This window comes from Myotis lucifugus, unplaced genomic scaffold, assembly GCF_000147115.1.
Source record: "Myotis lucifugus unplaced genomic scaffold, Myoluc2.0 scaffold_365, whole genome shotgun sequence".
NCBI lineage: Eukaryota > Metazoa > Chordata > Mammalia > Chiroptera > Vespertilionidae > Myotis > Myotis lucifugus.
Genome location: NW_005871413.1, coordinates 754671 through 777389, shown reverse-complemented (window position 1 = coordinate 777389; position 22719 = coordinate 754671). Strand labels below are relative to the sequence as shown.

General features: G+C 43.8%; 2 pseudogenes; one reads left to right on the top strand and one right to left on the bottom strand.

Moving 5' to 3' along the window:
* The first annotated feature begins 3330 nt into the window (after nucleotides 1–3330).
* Nucleotides 3331–4724, top strand: LOC102425601 (annotated as a pseudogene).
* Nucleotides 4725–4969: 245 nt separating this feature from the next.
* Nucleotides 4970–22719, bottom strand: part of LOC102425285 — a 66798-nt pseudogene continuing 49048 nt past the window's right edge.

The window sequence follows — 22719 nt, the reverse complement described above, 5'->3', positions numbered from 1 at the left end:
GGAGCGAGGGGGCAGCCCCGGCCCCCGCACCTCCTCCCACAGGGACAGCCCTTCCTGGGGGAGTTTCCCACGTCATTGTCAGGGTTTTGGCTGGTGACGCGGCTGCGAAAGGATTCACAAGGGAGAGAAGAGACTGGAGCAGAGGGAGGGCGTTTATTTTACTTCTTTAAAGGGAGGAAAGGGCCAGGTGCCCGCTGATGGCACAAGGCACCCCAGATAGAGGGGCTGTTCCTTTATTAGGGTGCTAGCGAGTGAATGGCAGCTGTGGCAAAAGCATAAAGAGGGAGGAGGAACCTGGAATTCACACAGCAGTTTCCCAGCTCCCAGAGGCTGTGCTTAGAGCTATGGCTGGTCTGCCCTTCAGCTGCAGGTGTCCCAGGGAGTGTCTTTCCCAGGATCTTCACAAGCCGGGAGCACATTCTTACAGTGAAGTTACAGGGAATTCAAAAGGCCGGCCCACTGGGTTTGAAACCCCAAACTTTCTGCCTCCAATTCGCCTGGATCCTTAAACCCTCAGTGAGGAGGGGGGTGTGGAAGGGCAGCCTGCCCTCTCACCCCCTCCCTGTCTCCCCAACTGAAGGGAGAGGCAGCTTGAGTTAGGGAAGCACCTGGATGGGGTGTCAGATACAGACCTAGATATCCATTCATGGTTAGGCGCCTGATGAGATAAGTTCCCATCTAACACTGTGGGGGAGATATTTTCATCTGGTATTTTTCAAGGGATAAAAATTTTCTGTTTGTAAGTTGTAGTCTTTGAAGTTTTTGTGTTCTGGGAGTGCATTTTGAAATGAGTATCTTTAATTTAGTAGTCTCTATAATCTAGATAATGGGCCATTTACCATAATGTGCAATGTCTCTAGTTAGTATTCATTATATTTGGGATAGAAAATAATTTAAAAATCAACAATATTTAAAACAGTTATAAGAATAATTATTATCTCTTTACTTAATCTCATAACCATTTTTTAATTTTGATTACTTTCCAGTATTTTCAGGAATATAGATATTCCCTAGAGTATTTTGAAACTGTATTTACTTTAAAGATATGACCGGTTTAGAAACGTGTAATTTAGAGTAAGTCAAACCAGATGATTATGTTTTGTTTTGAATATATTATACTGATTTTTTACAGAGAGGAAGGGAGAGGGATAGAGAGTAAGAAACATCGATGACAGAAACATCATCAGCTGCCTCCTGCACACTCCCTACTGGGTATGTGCCCACAACCAAGGTACATGCCCTTGACCAGAATTGAACCTGGGACTCTTGAGTCCACAGGACGACGTTCCCAAACCGGTTACAGCCAGAGGATTATGTTTAAGGTATATAAGTATTTAATCACTTTACGCCAATAAAATATCAACCCTCAGTATTGCCACCCAAAACACAGTACATATAACAGACAAATACATAAAGGCCAACCCATTCTACAAAGACAGTGAAAGACTTCTACACTGAAATGATACAACAATGCTGAAGGAAGCAGATACAAATAAATTGAGACATAACTTAATATTCTGTGCTCTACAGAATAAATAGATTTCCTATCAAATTTCCAAGGCAATGTTGGCTGTGGACAGCCAAAGAGATATAGGACAGCCAACACACTTCAAATATAAAAAAGTTGAAAGATTCACTTTTTTTTACCCTGAAACACATTTTACAAAGCAAGAGCAACCAAGTGGGTGCGATCCTGGATTAACACAGGTACATATGCCAATGGAACAGAGGGGAATGCCCTGACAGAAACCCTGATGAAGCCTCACCTGCATCAAACAGGAGCCTTCTCTGTGGGAGAGGATACAATCCACAGGGGCAAATACAACTTCCTGAAATGATGTTAAAAGTGATCTCCAAATTTCAAACATTCCTGTGGATTTCCTCCTTAAAACTGACAATGGAATGAAACACTCTCCGGCAGTGATGTCTGCTTGTCCACATTCCTCTCCATTCCCAATGGTGAAGTTTGGAAGTCAGTGACTCACACATTTAGCTTCAAATCTATAATAAAAGGGTAATATGCTAATTAGACCAGACATCCTTCCGCACAAAGCCAGGGCTGTGAGGAAAGCAGGAGTCTGGCTGTCTGCCAGCAGAGGGCAGAAAGCCCAGGTCCCAGGTGCCAGAGGGAAGATGGTACTGGTAGCCGGGGAAAGGAAGGCCTACTCCTGCACGAATTGGTACATCAGGCCTCTAGTCCTATCTAGTAATAGACAAACATGGTAAATAACCGTACCTCCGACATGCTTCCCATTGGCTAATTACGGCGATATGCAAATTAACTGCCAACCAAGATGGCGGCCAGCAGCCAGGCAGCTGAAGTGAACAGGAGGCTTGCTTACTCCAGTGATGGAGGAAGCCAAGATTCCCCGCCTGTAGTGTAGCTCCGGTCACTTAAATGTCACAACCACAAATTGACATGCCTTCAAAAAACTTTCAGCTGAACAAATTGGCACAGAAAAGGAAGTTACTTTGATGACATCACTCACAAAACTGGAGAACTAGTTTGATTTATTCAATAGTATTATTCTCTAGTAGAAGAAAATAGTACGCCTTACAATGTATCCAATATTCCATGGGAAAGTGTAAACAAGTAAAGTCCATATAATATACAAGAGCCCACAGATCTCTAAGGCAAAAACAATCAGGCCCATGATTTCATGCATACACCAGGAATAAAAGATAACATCATCAAGTGATATGGGAGTAGAATCACATTAATACTTCCTTTTCAAAATATTTCAAATGATTTCAATATAAGTGAGATAACACTATAAGTAATTGTACATAAGGAAACATCAATTCTTTTGATATATTCAAACATACAAAACATTACCTAACTACATTTAAAGTTTCAAGTACACTGTATAATAAACATTCTGATTTAGAACCATACCTGAAAGGTATTTGGCTACCTATCTAGTGTGAATTCAGTGATAATTTGAAATTCATAATCAATACATACTGGGATAAAGATTTTACATCTTTAAAGTCACTTTAAGGCATAAATTCCTTGGAGTTTTTTTTAAAAATATATTTTTATTGATTTTTTACAGAGAGGAAAGGAGAGGGATAGAGAGTTAGAAACATTGATGAGAAAGAAACATCGATCAGCTGCCTCCTGCACACCCCCCACCGGGGATATGCCTGGAACCAAGGTACATGCCCTTGACTGGAATCGAACCTGGGACCCTTCAGTCCGCAGGCCGACGCTCTATCCACTGAGCCAAACCGGTTAGGGCTTCCTTGGAGTTTTATAAACTATATTTTGAACAAAAGTCCTTCCTTCGACTGCCGCTGGAACGTGAGTCTCGGCTTCTCTTCTCGCCTTTCTCCCTGGACAACATGAGCTTCAGCACCCGCTCCAGCTTCTCCTCCAACTACCGGACCCTGGGCTCCGTGCAGGCGCCCAGCTACCAGGTCCGGCCGACCAGCATCGCGGCCAGCGTCTATGCAGGTGCGGGGGGCTCAGGTTCCCGGATCTCCGTGTCCCACTCCACCAGTGTGCGGAGTGGCTGGGGAGCTGGGAGCCTGGCTGCGGGAATGGCCGGGGGTCTGGCAGGCATAGGAGGCATCCAGAGCGAGAAGGAGACGATGCAATGACTGAATGACCGCCTGGTCTCCTACCTGGAGAGGGTGAGAAGCCTGGAGGCTGATAATCGGAGACTGGAGATCAAAATTCGAGAACACCTGGAGAAGAAGGGGCCCCAGGTCAGAGACTGGGGGCATTATTTCAAGACCATCGAGGACCTGAGGGGTCAGATCTTTGCAAGTTCTGTAGACAATGCCCGCATGGTTCTACAGATTGACAATGCCCGTCTTGCTGCTGATGACTTCAGAGTCAAGTATGAGACGGAGCTAGCCATGCGCCAGTCTGTGGAGAGTGACATCAATGGGCTCCGAAAGGTCACTGATGACACCAATATCACTCGGCTGCAGCTGGAGACAGAGATCGAGACGCTCAAGGAGGAGCTGATCTTCATGAAGAAGAACCACGAGGAGGAAGTAAATGGTCTACAAAACCAGATTGCCAACTCTGGCTTGACTGTGGAGTTGGATGCCCCCAAATGTCAGGACCTCAGCAAGATCATGGCAGACATCCGGGCCCGGTATGACGAGCTGGCTCGGAAGAACAGAGAGGAGCTAGACAGGTACTGGTCCCAACAGATTGAAGAGAGCACTACAGTAGTCACCTCGCAGTCCGCTGAGGTACGAGATGCTGAGACGGCGCTCACAGAGCTGAGACACGGTCCAGTCCTTGGAGATCGACCTGGTATCCATGAAAAATCTGAGGGCCAGCTTGGAGAACAGCCTGTGGGAGGTGGAGACGCGCTATGCCATGCAGATGGAGCAGCTCAACAGGATCCTACTGCACCTGGAGTCTGAGCTGACCCAGGCCGGGGCTGAGGGGCAGCGCCAGACACAGGAGTATGAGACCCTGCTGAACATCAGGGTCAAGCTGGAGTCTGCTGGAAGAGGGAGAGGACTTCAGCCTTAGTGATGCCCTGGACAGCAGCCTCTCGATGCAATCCATTCAAAAGACCACCACTCACAGAATTGTGGACGGCAAAGTAGTGCCTGAGGTCAACGACACCAAAGTTCTAAGACGTTAACTTAACGATTAAAGGCAGCAGAAGTGGGGTGCCCCTTGGGGAGGGGCAGGAGGCCAATAAAAATCCAGAGATAAAAAAAAAAGTCCTTCCTTCTATATCATGAATGTAGAATTTCTACCCAATTGGAATCCCATACATTGACTGAGGCTATAGGTCAGTGATGGCGAACCTTTTGAGGTTGGCGTGTCAGCATTTTGAAAAACCCTAACTTAACTCTGGTGCCGTGTCACATATAGAAATTTTTTGATATTTGCAACCAAAGTAAAACAAAGACTTATATTTTTGATATTTATTTTATATATTTAAATGCCATTTAATGAAAAAAATCAACCAAAAAAATGAGTTTGTGTGTCACCTCTGACACGCGTATAGGTTCACCATCACTGCGATAGGTCCAAGTATATGATTTCCCACGTTCTTCAGTTTTGTTTCCCTCTAGAATGAATTCCAATGTGAGGAATTAGCTAGGGATGCTGATTCAAGACTTTAGGACATTGTTTACATTTGTATTGTTTCTCCCCAGTATGAATTCTGATGTCAGGTAAGGTTTGCATACTGAGTATGCTTTGTCACATTCTTTATATCTGCTGGGCTTCTATCCAGTAATAATTATCACATGTTGTATGAGATATAAATGAGGACATACACTTTGGCATATGTCTCATAATATGTGAGACCTCATTTTATCATTCTCAATGAAGTTTCATCCATGGACAAATCTTTGGATGAAAACTTTATAATACTGCTGTTTCTTTAGAATGATTCCTAAAATGCTGAGTAATTTTGACCGCAGGTTAGGTTTCCCACATTTTCTACAGTGTAAGGCTTTCCTCCAGTATAAAATCTGACATGCAATAAATTTTGAGCTATGGGTAAATACACCAGCCCATTCTCTACATTTGTTCGGTCTCTCTCTCTTATGAAGTCTCTCAAGTACAGTAACACCTGAATGGCTTTTAAAGGCTTTTTTACATTTTTCACATTCATATGGCTTCTTTCCAGTATGAATTCTGCGATTTTCAGTAAGTTCTCACTGCTGGTCAAGGACTTACGACACTAAGCACATCTGTAAGATGTCTCTCAAGTATGAACTCTCTGCTCTATAGTGCAGCAGGCATACTGAATAAAAGCTGTAACACTTTCAACATGTTTAAGGCTTCTCTCCAGTGTGAACTTTCTGATGGTAAGCAAGGTGTGAGGTTCTACCAAAGGATTTGCCACATTCTGTACATTTATAAGAATTCTCTCAAGTATGAACGCTCTGATGCTTAGTAAGGTCTGAGGAACATCCAAAGGCTTTACCGCATTCTCTACATTTAAATGACTTCTCTCGAGCGTGAATTCTCTGATGAACAGTAAGGGTTGAGAGCCAGCTAAAGACTGCCACATTCTCTACATTCATGAAGATTCTGTCCAGTGTGAACTCTCCGGTGCGTAGTAAGGTTTGAAGACCTTTTAAAGGCTTTGCCACATTCTCTACATTTATAAGGCTTCTCTCCAGTATGAATGCTCTGATGTGCCCTAAGGTGTGAGGAACGTTTAAAGGCTTTGCCACATTCTCTACATTTATAAGGCTTCTCTCCAGTATGAACTCTCTGATGCCCCGTAAGGAGTGAGGACTGGCTAAAGGCTTTGCCACATTCTCTACATTTATAAGGCTTCTCTCCAGTATGAACTCTCTGATGCTTAGTAAGATCTGAGGACCATCTACAGGCTTTGTTACATTCTCTACATTTATAAGGCTTCTCTCCAGTGTGAATTATCTGATGAATACGAAGGGTTGAGGGCCGGGTAAAGGCTTTGTCACATTCTCTACATTTATAAGGCTTCTCTCCAGTATGAACTCTCTGATGCTTAGTAAGATCTGAAGACCCTCTAAAGGCTTTGTCACATTCTCTACATTTATAAGGCTTCTCTCCAGTGTGGATTCTCTGATGAATATTAAGGTTTGAGGGCCGTCTAAAGGCTTTGTCACATTCTGAACATTTATAAGGTTTCTCTCCGGTGTGAATTCTCATATGAATTCTAAGGGTTGAGCTCCGGCTAAACGCTTTGTCACATTCTGAACATTTATAAGACTTTTCTTCTGTATGATTTCTATGATGTTGAATATGTCTTGAGGACTGACTAAAGCCTTTTCCATTTTCCCTGAGTTTGTAAAATGTTGCAACAGTATGAATTCTTCCCTCGTGTACAATAAGAGATGAACGACATTTAAAGGATTTGCCACATGCTATACATTTGTAAGGCTTCTCTCCAGTATGAATTGTCTGATTTAGAGTATAACCTGAAGGCCTAGTAGATGTTTTACCAGAATCTTTACGTGTATAAAGTTTTTCTCCATTATGAATCTTTTTCAGTCTCTTTTGATTGAATATTTGAATGGAAACTCTCCCAAACGTATTCCATTTGTAAGCCCCCTCCCCAGTATTTTTATTCTCTTGTGCACTGTAATTTGAAGACTGCTGAAAAGACTGAACACAGTTACTTCCTTTGTGTGTCTTCTCCACAATAGGAATAACCTGACATATATTGTGATTGGACATTTGGTCAAAGAGTTTTCCACTTTTATAATGGTTCTCTGCAAGTTCGTTTCTCCGATGATTAACATATGACTGTTGCTTAAAGTTTTTCCAATGTTTATTCCATTGATAACTGCTATCTCCATAATATGTACTCTGGTAATAAGGGGAGATAGAAAGACCTTTAGTGACAGTTATAATTTCATTAAACATGTACACTTGTTCCATAAGAACCATTTTGTGATATTCATTAACCAATATGGTTGTATAAAAAACGCTTTCCTAATTTATTAAAATTATGGACAGAAAATAAATACAAAACTTAAATGTCAGAGGAAGAATACTGAATCCTTGTTTAAAAAATTGCCAAATTGCCTAACCAGCATGGCTCAGTGCTTGAGCTTCAATGTATGAACAAGTAGGTGACAGTTCCATTCCCGGTAAGGGCCACATGCCGAGGTTGCAGAATCAGTGCACAGTAGAAGGCATGCAGGAGGCAGCCAATGAATGATTCTCTCTCATCATTGATGTTTTCCTCTCTCTCTTCCTCTCCCTTCCTCTCTGAAATCAATAAAAATGTTGTATTTTTTTAATCATAAAAGATTGCCAAATTGAACACATTTAAATTTTATAGGTACATTATATATCTCTACATTTTAGAAATGATTGAATGAAAGTTTAATCCCATCCTACATTTAAACAATTCAAATAATTATTTACACTACAGACTATGAATTCCTAGTTTATCCAGCTTTCCTTTCCAAGTATGCATGATAGTAAAATGTTGTTTTCAACCTTCACGTGCAGAAACACAGTAATCTGCCAATGTAACTGACTTTAAATTGGGAGGCTTCCCAAATGCATAAGCCACCTGACATCTTTAGGTAACAACTATTTTATTCTGATAACTGGTGCAGATTTCTTCTGTTTACATTAATATCCTCTCTTTCCATCACATTCTAAAATACCAAGGCATTCATTAAGTGTACATTATCAAAGCAAAACCTTCTTTTATATCTTACCAATATAACTTCAGAGAATAAATCTGGTATTCCAGTATTTGGCATAAAGGCCTGGTCATCTTCAGATGACATAGCTGAAAGAAAACAAATTTTCAGTTTTGATAATCAGGTGGGATCACCTTGAAGTTACCAGCAACTATAGGCCAAATGACATTTCTGAGTACTCCAAGAGCCAGGGAAGGCTTCAAGGAAAGCTCAATATAGGTACCATGAGGAAAATTCACATCAAGGAGGGACAAAGAGTTGCTTACATTTGCCAATGATACCTGCTCAAACCCCCTGGCACACAATGGCAATATTATAAAAACACTCCCAATTCCCAGTTTCTTTGCTGGAGAGAGAGAGAGAGAGATGAGGGAAGTGCATGTTCAATGATCTCCCTGTTTTGAAGCATGTGTCTTTTGTGCAAGACACAGAGTGCAAACAGAATGGCAGTTATGGTGAGTGCCCTGCAGTGGCTGCTACAAAGAAACAATGAGAAATTGTTTGAGCACCACAAAGACTGCTGTATTGAAGATATATATCAAGGCTGAAAAGATACCGTTGGTCTCAGAAAGAAACAGGGAACATTTGAACTTGGAAATTAAACAGACAACCGAACCAAGATACTGAAAACCATTTTGATAGTAAGTACAGTTTGTTCCACAGATGGTTATTATTTCTTTCCTCCTATAGAAACCATGTTCAAAGGCCTGCTTTTGTTTGGGATTCTGGAATCTCAATAAAAGATATCAAATCATGCAAAAAAAAAAAAACAAAAAACGGAAAAAGGGTACCATGAGGAAAACAAAATAAAAATAATCAAATTGGCACCACATTAAGGGAAATATACTAATTACCTGAAAAATAATGGCAAATAAGTATCATAAAGCTCAAAAGGAGGAAAAAAAGACAACTAGTAATATCACCAAAATATTATATAACCAAAATAAAAATGCAATGAGAAAGTATTTTACAAACATCACACCAAAAGGGGAAATAGAAAAACATATACCTGAATTCAAAGATACAGTAGAATCATAAATGAAAGATATGATCAACTCAAAACATCAAAGAATTTGTCTGAAAGAGGTGGCTCAGTGGTTGAACTTCAACCTATGAACCAAGAGGTCAAGATTTGGTTCCATGTGAGGGCTGAGGCCGGGATTGAAGGCTGGATCCCTGATCGTGCAGGAAGAAGCGGATGTTTCTCTCTCCCTCTTCCTCTCTGATATCAATAAAAATATACTTAAAAAATAGTAATTAAATAATCTAAGAATTTACAAATAAAGCATTAAAATTTTAATTCCTTATAATTTTGATTCAGAAAAGCCAACAAACATGTGGAAATGTTGAGAGAATTTTAGGAACTCCTAAGACACTAACAAATCGACCACCAAGGCAACCCCAAAGAGACGGAATAGTGAAAAGGAGTAGGTAGCTTATAAAAACATTAATAGTTTAAGATCCTGACAATTGGAGAAAGTGATATACAAATGCAAATAGCTCACTGAATTCTAAATAGAATGAATATAAACATGAGAACAGATAAAAAACAATGAAAATACCAATCCCCAGAATACTATTCTAAAAGCATCTACACTAATAAAAGAGAAACATGGTAATTAGCATACGACCGCTACCCTTCCCATTGGCTAATCAGCATATCCTTATGCAAATTAACTGTCAGCCAAGATGGCGGCCGGCAGCCATGCACTGAAGCGAGCAGGGAGGCTTGCTTGATTCAGTGACTGCGGACTCCAACATTCCCCGCCTCACTTGCCGGCCTGTCAGCTGCAACTCTAAGCAACTATGTACTATGTTGCAAATAAGAAGCTAAACAAAACCCCAGAAACCGGCTTTCAGTCAGTCCCGGACTGCAACATTGTATAGATGTTTTCAGCAGCAAGGCCTCAGAGCTAAAGCTAGGCCTCTATCCTATATAGTAAAAGGGTAATATGCCTCCCAGCACCGGGATCAGTGGAGCAGCGAGGCTCCCGGCACCGGGATCAGCATGACAGGAGGCAGCGCCCAAACCCCCTGATCGCCCTGTGGCTCTGTGTGTGACAGGGGGCGGGGCCACAACCTCCCTATCCGCCCTGCTCTGTTCCTGACAGGGGAAGGTGCCCCAACCCCCTGATCGGCCCTACTCTGTGCGTGACAGGGGGGAGCTCCTCAATCCCCCTGATTGGCCCTGCTCTGTGTGTGACAGGGTATGGAGCCCCAACCCCCCTGATCGGCCCTGCTCTGTGCGTGACAGGGGGTGGCATTGCAACTTCCCTATCGACCCTGCATTGAGTGTGACAGGGGGTGGTGCCCCAACCCTCCAATCAGCCGTACCCTGAGCGTGACTAGGGGTGGCATCGCAACCTCCCGATCCGCCCTGCTCTGTGCATGACGGGGCGGCGTCCCAACTCCCCAATCGGCCCTGCTCTGAGCCTGACCAGGGGCTGCACCTAGGGATTGGGCCTGCCCTCTGCCACCCGGGAGCAGGACTAAGCTAGCAGGTCGTTACCTCCTGAGGGGTCCCAGACTGCGAAAGGGCACAGGCCGGGCTGGGGAACCCCCCTCCCTCCCCCCATCGAGTGCACAAATTTTTGTGCACCGGGCCTCTAGTATAAAAAATAATTCCTCATGGAACAGACAGCTCGTCTAAGATCATCAGGGGGTTTCTAACTAGAAAACTAGTGGGGGGGGAAGGGCATGAGATAAAACACGGAACTGTTAAATGAACAAAAACCATCCAACAAGAATACTGACAAAACAGATAAACAACAATGGAGAGGAAACAACTTTTTCTACTCTGAAACTTCCTCATTATTATACCTTCTCATTATTAGACCTGCCCTATAAAAAATCCTTAAGAAATATGATTTTGGAGTTAATTTAAAAATTCTACACAACACTAACATGAACATATAAAGATGCCTTATATTTGGAAAAATATACAGAAATATAAAAATATGTGGTGTTCCAGGAAAGAAACATATTATTTTGATTTCTCTTTTGGAACCTTGGAAAATAAATGAAATTGTCCGACTAGAGTGGCTCCGTGGTTCACGGTTGACATGAGTTGATTCCTGGTCAGGGGACATGCCTGTGTTGGGGGCTCCATCCCCAGTGAGGGGCTTGCAGGAGACAGCCAATCAATGATTCTCTCTCATCACTGATATATATCTATATATCTATTTCTATATCTCTCCCCATCTCCTTTTCCTCTGAAATCAATAAAATATATTTTTTAAAAATAAAAGGAATAAAACCCTAAATATCTGCTAGAAGATAGACAATGTAAAAGATAATGTGATATCAAAAAAAAGATAAGTGATATCAATAACTTAAGTCGGTACAGGGATAGAGATGACAAGTGGCACAGTTTTTGTATCCAATTGACACAGTGAATTTAATTATATTGTTATAGCTTTAAAAAATTTTAAGTAGCTCTCATGGTCACAACAAAAACAGAATAAAATAATCTCTGTTAACAGGTGATAGAATTGTGTATGGCAAATCAAAGATTCCACATTTCTAAAAAATATATATATATATCTATTCAATGAATTTCTCAAAACATGGTAAATAAAGCCAACCCACAAAGTTAGCTCTGTTCCTGTACAATAACAGAAATTAATACAAAAATGACAAATTAAGTGTGTTAATTACATGAATAACAGCATAAAGAGAAATAAAATAATTAATAGTTTACTTCATGAAGAAGGTGCATGATTTGCATGCTGGGAAGTATAAATACTGCTGGCTGCCATCGTCCTTCTAGGTACAGATTGGAAAATATTCACAGAGGATCTGAAAGAGCCATTTACACATTTGTGTGCTTTATAACGTTCTTCACAAGAGCCTGCATTAGATGGAAGCAACTCAAATGTCCATGGATAGTTGAATGAGTGACGGGATTTACCATCACACACAATGGAATACTCTTCTGCCATAAAACATAAATAAATATTATCACCTGATATCACAAAGCGAAACGTTAATGACACTTTTTTTCTAGTCCACCCCAGGCCCCACAAAGCCAAGGCGCTCAGGAAAGTCCCTGTACCCCCAACACACACACACTCCATCCCATCCCAAGCCTTGTAGGACTGGCTCTCCCAGGATCTGTAGGGCTCCGGAATGGGATTCAGTGAAAGCCCATCACCACTGACTGGTCATTTTTTGCACATTTTCCAGCGGCCAAGGTCCCTCCTGGGTTCTTATACCTACACCTTAGAGGCCTTATCTCTCTCTCCCTGAAACTGACATTATTGGCTAGAAAACTTAGCAACAATAAGACTCCAGAGTGTTTCTTTTCCATGGCAAGAGCTCAAGCTCAAATGGAGCCGAGGGATTGCTAGCTCACTCCTTCCTGTTCGGCATGTCCTTAACATCAGCAGAACATCTCCAGTAGTACCACATCTCTTTCTGTGTGCTCTTATGGGCTTTTATGACACTTATAAGTCTTCGGGCAATTTACTAGACCATTGCTTGTGTTAGTATTACACCTTGATCAGAGATGCAACTACTGTGGCTTTAACATAATCAACATAGCTGCCATAGCTCCAGCCATCACATCCACATTCGGGCAGTAGGAAGAAAGTAGGGTGCTGTCCTGAAGCCCCATCCAACTACTTTCAACTACACCTTACTGGCCACTCTTATTTGCTAGGGACTGGAATATTTTAGCTGGGCACATTTCTACTCCCAATAAAATTCATCAGGGATCTGTGTTGAGCAGGATATTTGGTAAATAAATCGCAATCTTGCCCTGCTACTTTTTATTATTATTATTATTTTTTGAAATATGTTTTTATTGATTTCAGAGAGGAAGGAAGAGGGAGAAAGAGATAGAAACATCCACAATGAGAGATAGAATCATGGATTGGCTGCCTCCTGCAAGTCTCCCACTGGGGATCGAGCCTACCACCCGGGCCTGTGGCCTTGACCAGAATCGAACCCGGGACCCTTCGGTTCGCAGGCCAACGCTCTATCCAATGAGCCAAAGCAGCTAGAACCCTGCTACTTTTTATACCTAAGTAAAATGAGCCTCTTCCTCCTTGGAGATGTTAACTAACTCACTCAAGGTCAATAGCTACAAGTGGTGAAGCCAAAGTTGGAATATGGGCTTTCTGACTCCACGGTAAGTGCCAAGGAAAAGAGGCCTTGTAGAAGTCCAACTTGCAATGATGACGCTCAGAGCCACCAGCGACACTTTTTCACTAAAGCACACAAGTCACAAGAGACAGATACTACAGGATTTCTCTCAGGTGAGTAATCAAATGTAGTCCATGTTATAGAAAAAAAAAAAAAGTAGTAACAAGTCTTCCTTTTCAAGTAAATGAGGAAGTAGTAGTTTAATACATAATGAGAGATTTCTGGAAGATGGAAGGTTTGAGAGATCACATCTACAACAGAGACAATAAGAATCTACCCTAGAAAGCAGAAGGCCCTGACAGGTGTTACATTAGTAAAGGGAATAAAACCCTGTGGGTGGAGTAGGAACTCAGGAAGGAAGTCATCCTCACCCAGGGAGACCAGGTTGCTGTAGTTCTCCATCATCACATCCAGGTACAATTTCTGCTGAGCTGAGTCCAGGCATTCCCACTCCTCCCGAGAGAAATCTATGGCCACATCCCTGAAGGTCAGCGGTCCCTGAAAGAAAAGACACATTGACCAAGAGACAGCAAGCAGAGTTCATAATGTCAGCCAACATGAAAACAGTGTTAGGAGAAGTGCTTTCAACCTAGGGAAGTATCCTGAATCATCCAATAAGATTGCTCTGGCCCAATAACATTCTCTGGTGTGTTTTCTAACAGTGACAAATGAGGAAGACACATGTCCAGAAATCCATGGTGCGGATTTTACCTTTCAGAAAAATAAATCTTAAAATTAAGGCATCAACATAGGCATATGGGTTTCTGAGGGCTGTGTTTGCATCATTCAGGGTCAGTGGTGTATATTTCTCAGCGGGAAATGTCATGGTGACTTGGTGGCATAAGCACTTCTTCAAGTGTAACAGACGACGACAGCACTCTTCTAAAAATACAGATGCTGATCCAGGTCCTGAGATGGGGCCTGTGTTTCCACATGTGTAACAAGCTCACTCTTTACTTGTAGTGCTAATGTTTCCAATCCATGTGCCATATTTTTGAATACATAGAAAATGAAATCACAGAAAAAAAGTTCGTATATAACTTTGAACTCAGGGGGTTTGTCAATGGAATTTACAGATTTCCTGGAATAGGACATATAGGAGCCACAATCCTATTTGAAAATTTACTATGAGTAATCTAAAACAAGATTATTCTGCCTGGTCTAGAGGGTGTGTCTCAGTGGTTGGGCACTGACCCATTAACCAAGATTTCACTGGTCAGGACACATGCCCAGGTTGTGGGATCGATCCCCAGTGTTCGGTGTGCAGACAGCAGCTGATCAATGGTTCTGTCTCATCATTGATGTTTTTATCTCTGTCTCCCTCTACCTTCCTCTTTGCAATCAATAAAAATGTACTTCAAGAAGGAGAGAGGGAAATATAGCAACTGCTGACACTGTCGTAAGAAAATAGAAAAGGAATAAGGAAAGGAAAACAACATGGCAAGGCAAAACATCAGAAGTAGAGAAATAAATCCACAGATGTTAGAAGAAAAGCAATCACAGCCTCTGACCCCGGACACATCTTTTACCTGAGAAGCAGCCATTTGGTCCTGGTCCTGATGGGCTCTGGGCTGTTTCCTTGGGCGGCAATATGTTGAGGAGTCACAGAATGTGCCTTCAAAGGCGTCCCCACAGCCTGTTAATCAGCTCACCTCACACTCACAGTCAGAAGGACCTGAAAATGATGAAAAGGCCATGCCCTCCTGTTCTTTGTCACAGGAGAGAGTCAGGAACAATGAGCTCCTACATGGAGACCACACTGTGAGGTGTTTCATTCTGTCTTCATGTGTTTATCTTTCCAAAGACTTCCACAAACTCCTACAGCAATGAGAGCATGTTCTGCTCGGCTATATCCCCAAACCCAACACAAAACCCCTCATCTCCCCTGAAAAAGCCTGCCCTGTGGGCCCTGACCTGGCATCCTTAACTAGCTCCTTCCTAGGGCCTGCGAGGCTCCCCCAGAGCTGTTTTCAGTAGCGCTGGGTACCAGACATCACACCCAGCACCCCTGAGACCTCTGGGTAGTGGGAGGGGGTGAAGCAGGAACTTGTACATGTGCAGGTTTCCCAGGCCGATTTCCTTCCTCTTGTCCCAGGAAATTATGGAGAATAGATCTTCATGCTAAAGCCTTTGGGGAAAGTTAGCTATTGAAATATGCTCAGCAAATGACTTCACCATGAATAGATGGGCTCTGTGGGAATCAAGTTCAGTTCAATCCAGTCCATCCTTCAACAGTTTCAGAGAATGGACAAGAGGGATTTAGGGGAATGGGTCCTTTGTGGCTCACAGGCACTAATTCAACAAATCGCATGAAGGGAAGGAAAGAGGTGCTGAACATTGGACCAACTCACAGAACTAGCTTCCGACGGTGAAGATCACTGACATCCTTACCAAGTGCACGCTGAGATCGCCTCCTATTATTGACTCAATGCTAATGAATGTATCCAGGTATGACAGATAGTAGAAATGATACCGGGCTCAGAATCTGAACCACACACAATATATTTAAAACCAAAAACAATTAGTTTTTTTTTTAATTTTTTAATGTAATGACTTCTCAGTTTATAGTTTTAAAAAGGTTGAGACTTCCTTATATTTAGGAAAGATGATAAGCCATGGTTATTACATGTCACTTATTTAATGACTCCCAGCCAGCATGGCTCAGTGGTTGAGCACCAACCTACAAACAAGAGGGTCACCGTTTGATTCCTAGTTAAGGAATATGCCCTGGTTTTGAGCTTCATCCCGTGTGGGAGGTGCAGGAGGTGGCTGACCAATGATTCTCTGCCATCGTTGATGTTTCTCTCTCTCCCTTCCTCTCTGAATTCAATAAAAAAAATATTTTTTAACAGTTAATGACTATATACATGAATGTAATGTCAGAGATAGAAAATACAAGTCCATAGGAGAGAAAATATAATGGAATGTTTCTAATATTCCTTGATAAAGCATCATGTGGGGGCAGTCTCAGTTATTTCTTGTCCCAGGCCACCTCCTTCTTGCCATCCCAGGAAATGACAAGGGTCCCATGACCAAAAGACCAGTCTCTTCTCTACGTGTGAATAAGACTTGCAAATGGAAGCAAATAATTCTAAAATATTCATAAGCTTTATAAATTGAAGATCTGTAATTCTCATTCAAATATGTTTAAATAATTCACTTGTTAAATGAAACACATAAAGCCACAAGCTGATATATCAAAACTTAACCATCCACACCCCATTAGCTCACTATTCATCCAGATCAGTATTCCCCTCCTTCCCACTACTACGCATTTCTGTCTGTTGATCTGTTTCTGTCTCACTGTTTCCTTTCTCTCCACTGTTGTCCTTTCCTGTGTTCCCCTCCCTCACTCCTATTTCACCTTTAGTTGCCCTTTCTCCCTGGTCTTTCTGATTGTTCCCATCTCCATACACACCTGTGTCTTTCTCTGTCCACCCGTGTCCCTTCTGCCGGCCCTCTTACAGTCTGTCCTGTTACCCACAGCTGTCTGACTCAGTGCTGCTTCTCCCTCTGCACTGTCATCCCTACAATTAAAAAAAGAAAAAAAAGAAAAAGAAACACAGGTCAATACCCATAAAGAAAACTCACGAATATTCAGAGCAGTTTCTGTAACTGAGAAGTATAATAAAGACAGGTTAAGCAAGTAAGAAAAAATAGCTCAAATAATGTTAACATTGTATGTAGAGACAGACACACCTATAAGAACTAGCTATATCTATAAAGAGCCGGCGGCACATCCAAAACAACCGAACAGGCTGAGTGGGGCGACCAGGCCGGCAGGGGAGGCAGTGAGGGGTAACGAGGCCAGCAGATAGGGGCAGGGAGGACAACCAGGCCAGCAGGGGGGGGCAATAAGTGGTGACCATGCTGGCAGGGTGGGCCAGTTTGAGGTGACCAGGTTGGCAGGGGGGGCAGTTAGGGGCAATCAGGCAGGCAGGCAGGTGAGCAGTTAAGAGCTAGCGGTCCAGGATTGTGAGAGGGATGTCCAACTTCCCAGGATCAGGCCTAAACCGGCAGTTGGACATCCCCCGAGGGGTCTCGGATTGGAGAGGGTGCAGACTGGGCTGAGGGGACCCGACCCCTATGAACTACTTTCCTGCACCAGTCCTCTACTGTACAATATAAAAGAGATAGAAAACAGAATAGTCAGCACAATGAAATCAAGATTATTTTGTGATTCCATAAATTTCATGGATCTATTTGTGAACGATACCCACTGTGTATTATAAACACAATAAGGCAAGGAATTCACATAATGATAGAAAACTAATTAGCCCTATTGTTTCCTAGACACTCATTTATTAGAAAATTTCTGTGTATCATTAGTGGAGAGCTACAATCATAGAAATTTAACTGAATTGAAGATATATTAATAATATGATTCTTGTAAACAATCCACAAAATTCAAAAAGTGATCATGTACAGTATGTCCATCTGGGACATGAGTATAAAATATAATGAATACTCACAGGAGCAAGGTCTGATTTGGTTAAAGTTCCTATGTCAAAAAGCCAATGATCTGTAGGTTACAAAAATAGGGCGTCGCCAAACCGGTTTGGATCAGTGGATAGAGCGGCAGCCTGCGGACTGAAAGGTCCCAGGTTCGATTCCGGTCAAGGGCATGTACCTTGGTTGCGGGCACATCCCCAGTAGGGGGTGTGCAAGAGGCAGCTGGTCGATGTTTCTCTCTCACTGATGTTTCTAACTCTCTATCCCTCTCCCTTCCTCTCTGTAAAAAATCAATAAAATATATTTTAAAAAAAATAGGGCGTCTATTATCCAAAGAAAATAGAAACTAGGACAAAGTAGGGCGTTTCTGGATGCGAGATGATGGTCTTGGCACATCTCTCAATAAATCCCAACTACACCCTTGTTCCTGAGAAAGGGAGACTATTAACTCTACAGTGAAGGGAGCACCTCTGCCACGGGAACATCAGGTGGACTGAGACAATGAGCATCAGGTGATTGAAGCACACGGAAGGACAGGTCACCACTGCTGACATTACTGGCAAACACATCAATAAAGAAATAATTATGTGAAAATGATCACAAATACACATTAATTTTTGCAAGTGTAATCCACGTGTACCTCTCATGTTCTATAAGCTACTGGTACATTTAAATACCAAGGCTTTCGTACTAATATAGTGAGCAAGCCTCTTTTCTTTACTCTTCTATCAGAACTTTCTGAGCTATTCTGAGCAGTGAGATGTGCATCTTCTTACCCCTGATCTAGAGTTGATGCTGTGGTTACTTGAACCTAACACCTACATTTATTTACCTTCTTCACTGGTATCCGAGCCTCTGACCCATCCCAGTAGGGATGTTAGACATGGTTGCCTTTCCAAGTGGATCAGTCACAAAAGGGATTTTTTGAGTAGTTGAGAGTCATTAATTAAAGGTGGGAATGCTTCCTGCCTTGGGGAGGCTGCATAAAATGAAGGCAGAGAAGCCTCTGGGACAAAGGAGGGAATTATAGCCCGGCTAGTGTGGCTGAGAGGTAGAGAGTTGATCTATGAACTGGAGGACAGGGTTGGATTCCAGGTCAGGGCACACTCCAGGTTTCAGACTCAATCCACATTGGGGATGAGGGGTGCAGGAAGTAGCTGATCAATGATTCTCTTTCTTTATTGATGTTTCTTTCTCTCTCACCCTCTCCTGTCTATTCTAAAATCAATAAAAATGTATTTTAAAACAAGAGAAAAAGAAAATAAAATAGGAAAAAAAAGAAAAATATAGAAACTGCTGACATTGATTATGATGAAAACAGTGATGAAATAAGGAAAGAAAAACAACCTGCAAATGAAAAAAAATCAGAAATAGAGAAATAAATCACCACATGTTCGAGGAAAAGCAAACACATCCTGTGACCCAACACATCATTTACATGCAAAACAGCCATTTGGTCCTGGTCCTGATCAGGGTCAAGGGTTGCCTTCTTAGGTGACAGTATGTTCAGGAGTCATAGAATGTGCCTTCAAAGAAGTCAGCACAACCTCTTCTTAATCTGCTCACCTCACACTCAGTCAGACGGAGCTGGAAATGAGGAAAAGGACACCCCCTCCTGTCCATAGTCACAGGAGAGCGTCAGGAACAATGAGCTCCTACATTGAGACCACACTGGGAATTTTCAAGTGTGTGTCTTAATGTGGCTCTCCTCCCAAAAACTTCCACAAACTCATACAAAAATGAGGTGAGCTGTTGTCCTGACCCCCAAGACCAAACAGAGCACCCCCTTACCTCTCCTGAACAAAGCCTGCTCACCACTCTCAAAAGAGGCATCCTGCACCCCTCCTGCTAATCCCTCTCCCCACTTTCTAATCACCTGGAGCATCTCAGTAACCAATGATGCCCCACCCAGAGCAGCTGTCCAACTCCATGGGGGAAAGTGCACCTGAGGGCATTTCTTAAAGCTCTTCAGGGGATCTGAGAAGACCCAGAGGATTTATCTCAGGATGTTTTGTTTGTTTTTTAATATATTTTATTGATTTTTAAAAAAAATATATTTTATTAATTTTTTACAGAAAGGGAGAGGCATAGAGAGTTAGAAACATTGATGAGAGAGAAACATCAATCAGCTGCTTCCTGCACACCCCCTACTGGGGATGTGTCAGCAACCAAAGCACATGCCCTTGACCGGAATCGAACCTGGGACCTTTCAGTCCGCAGGTCGACGCTCTATCCACTGAGCTAAACCGGTTAGAGCTTTTATTGATTTTTTACAGAGAGCAAGGGAGAGGGGTAGAGAGTTAGAAACATCAATGAGCGAGAAACATCAATCAGCTGCCTCCTGCACACCCTCTACTGGGGATGTACCCACAACCAAGGTACCTTGACCAGAATCAAACCTGGGACCCTTCAGTCCGCAGGCCAATGCTCTATCCACTGAGCCAAACCGATTAGGGCTCAGGATGTTTTTAAATAATAAATTGTCAGACACAAACACAAAACACCACAGCAACAAAGCTAAGGCTTCTAATATTCCTTAAAAAGGCATCAGGTAGTGACAGACACAGATCACCTCCTTGTTGCCATCCCAGGAAATGACAAGGGACCCATGACCAACAGTCAAGTCTCTCCCCTGAGTGAATAAGGGTTTCAAGTGGAAACAAATTACAGTGGGGCCTTGACTTACGAGTTTAATTCGTTCCGTGACGGAACTCGTAACTCAAATTACTCGTATGTCAAATCATTAAAGTGAACGAGTGAGACACATGATGCTGGGCTGATGTTGTGGCGTTCACTGTGGCGTTCGCTGCGCCACCTAGCAGTGGGGTATCTGAAGCTGGCTCGTAACCCGAATTTTAGCTTGCAACTCAAAGCAAAAAATTGGCCGAGAGAGGGCTCGTATCTCGAAAAACTCGTTAGTACGGGCACTCGTAAGTCAAGGACCCACTGTATTATAAACCTAGAGGCCCAGTGCACAGATTTGTGCACAATGAAAGGAAATTAATTAGAAGGCGGCAGGTGGAGGCGGGACTAAGCAAGATGTGCTGGACACGCCCTGGAGCCAACTTCCCCTAGTCCCTATTTCGGTGGCCATACTTGGGGCAGTGCCAGGGCTCGAATGGCATCTGCAGAGTGAGCAGAGACCTTCCAGCAGGTGGGGTCCCTCAGCTTGGCCTGTGGGGATCATGCCGAAACATAAAGTCCCACATCCCGTGAGGCGTCCCAGAGTGTGAGAGGGCACTCTGCAAAGTTGCTGTCACTTGGAAGCTCCTGCATTGAGCGTCTGACCCCTGGTGATCAGTGGGCATCATACCTACTGGCCAGTCAACTGGTTGGCCGGTCAGCAGGTCGCTTAGCCTTTTATATATATAGATTCCCAAGCCTTATAAACTGGAGATTTATAATTCTAATTCAAATCTGTATAATGAAAACAAGCCAGGTGTTAATTAAATATATGAAGAAATACCAAGGCCGAACCGGTTTGGCTCAGTGGATAGAGCGTCGGCCTGCGGACTCAAGGGTCCCAGGTTCGATTCCGGTCAAGGGCATGTACCTTGGTTGCGGGCGCATCCCTGGTGGGGGATGTGCAGGAGGCAGCTGATCGATCTCTCTCATCGATGTTTCTAGCTCTCTGTCCCTCTCCCTTCTTCTCTGTAGAAAATCAATAAAATATATTTAAAAAAAAAAAAAGAAATAGCAAGGTGGCATGCTCACTAGTTGGCCTTGGACCTATAAACCAGGAAGTCATGGTTAGATTCCTGGTCTGAACATATGGCCACGTTGCAGGTTTAATTCCAGTAAGGGGCCTGCAGGAGGCAGCTGATCAATTATTTCTAGTCATTGATATTTCTATCTCTCTCCCTCTCCCTCTCCTTGACTCTCGGAAATCAATAGAAATACACACACAAACACACACAAAAAGCTACAAGCTGATATATCAAAACTAAACCATCCACACCCCATCAGCTCACCCCTCACCCAGATCAGGGTTCCCTCCTCCCACTACATGTATTTCTGTCTGTGGATCTGTCTCTGTCTCCTGCTCCCTTTCCCTCCACTGTGGTCCTTTCCTGTGTCCCCCTCTCTCCTGCTCTTTCTCCGTTTTCTCTCTGTCTGTCCTACACCTGGACCATGAAACTCCTGAAACCTCCTTCCCTTCAGGGGCTCTTTCTCCTGGTCTCTGAGGCTCCATCTCCACACACGTCTGCGTCTTCCCCTCCCCACGCCCGCGGCCCCCTCTGCTGCCTGTTCCCGTCTGTCCCGCTCCCACAGCTGCTGACTCAGGGCTGCTCCCTCTGCTCCCTCATCCCTGGGCCCCCCTTTCTGTCCCTGCACTCGCTCCCCCAACTCTTCTCCTCGGAACCAGTGTCTCTGTCTCAAGTGCCTCCTCCTGTGCGGTCCCCACTTCTGCTCCCCAGGACCCGCTCCCTCTCAGCCCCCCTTCCTCTCTCTGGGCTCCCCCTCCTCCCTGTGTCTCCACTTCCTTCCTCCTCAGGCTACTTTCCCGAGTGACCCCCTCACTCCTACCGTCGCCGTCCAGCCCCCCCACACCCCTATGGGCCCCTCTCTGTGGACCCCTCGCTGCCTTCTTCCCGCCCAGGTGTCTGTCTCTCTCTCCCTCTCCTGACCCCCCAGCCTGCGCCCCCGCCCCCCGCAGTCACCGCGCCCACAAAGCCCCTCCCTGCGGGCAGGTCGCCTCTTCAGGGGACACCGCGTCCTCCCCCGGGAGCCCCCCCCCATGGACACTGTGCTCCCCGGGCAGGCAGACCCCTTATTAAATGGGGGTGGGCCTAGGAGGGGGGTGCGGACCCCCAGGCCGGGAGCCATCCGGGCTCTTTGGGCGGAAAGCGCCGGGCGGGGGGAGGGGCGCAAAGGGCGGGGACCCCCTGACCCAGACTCTCAGCCCCGCGGGGAGCACCGGCGGCCCCGGGAATGGTTTTCAGCGGGAAAACCGCGCGGCAGGCGGTGGCCACAGCCACA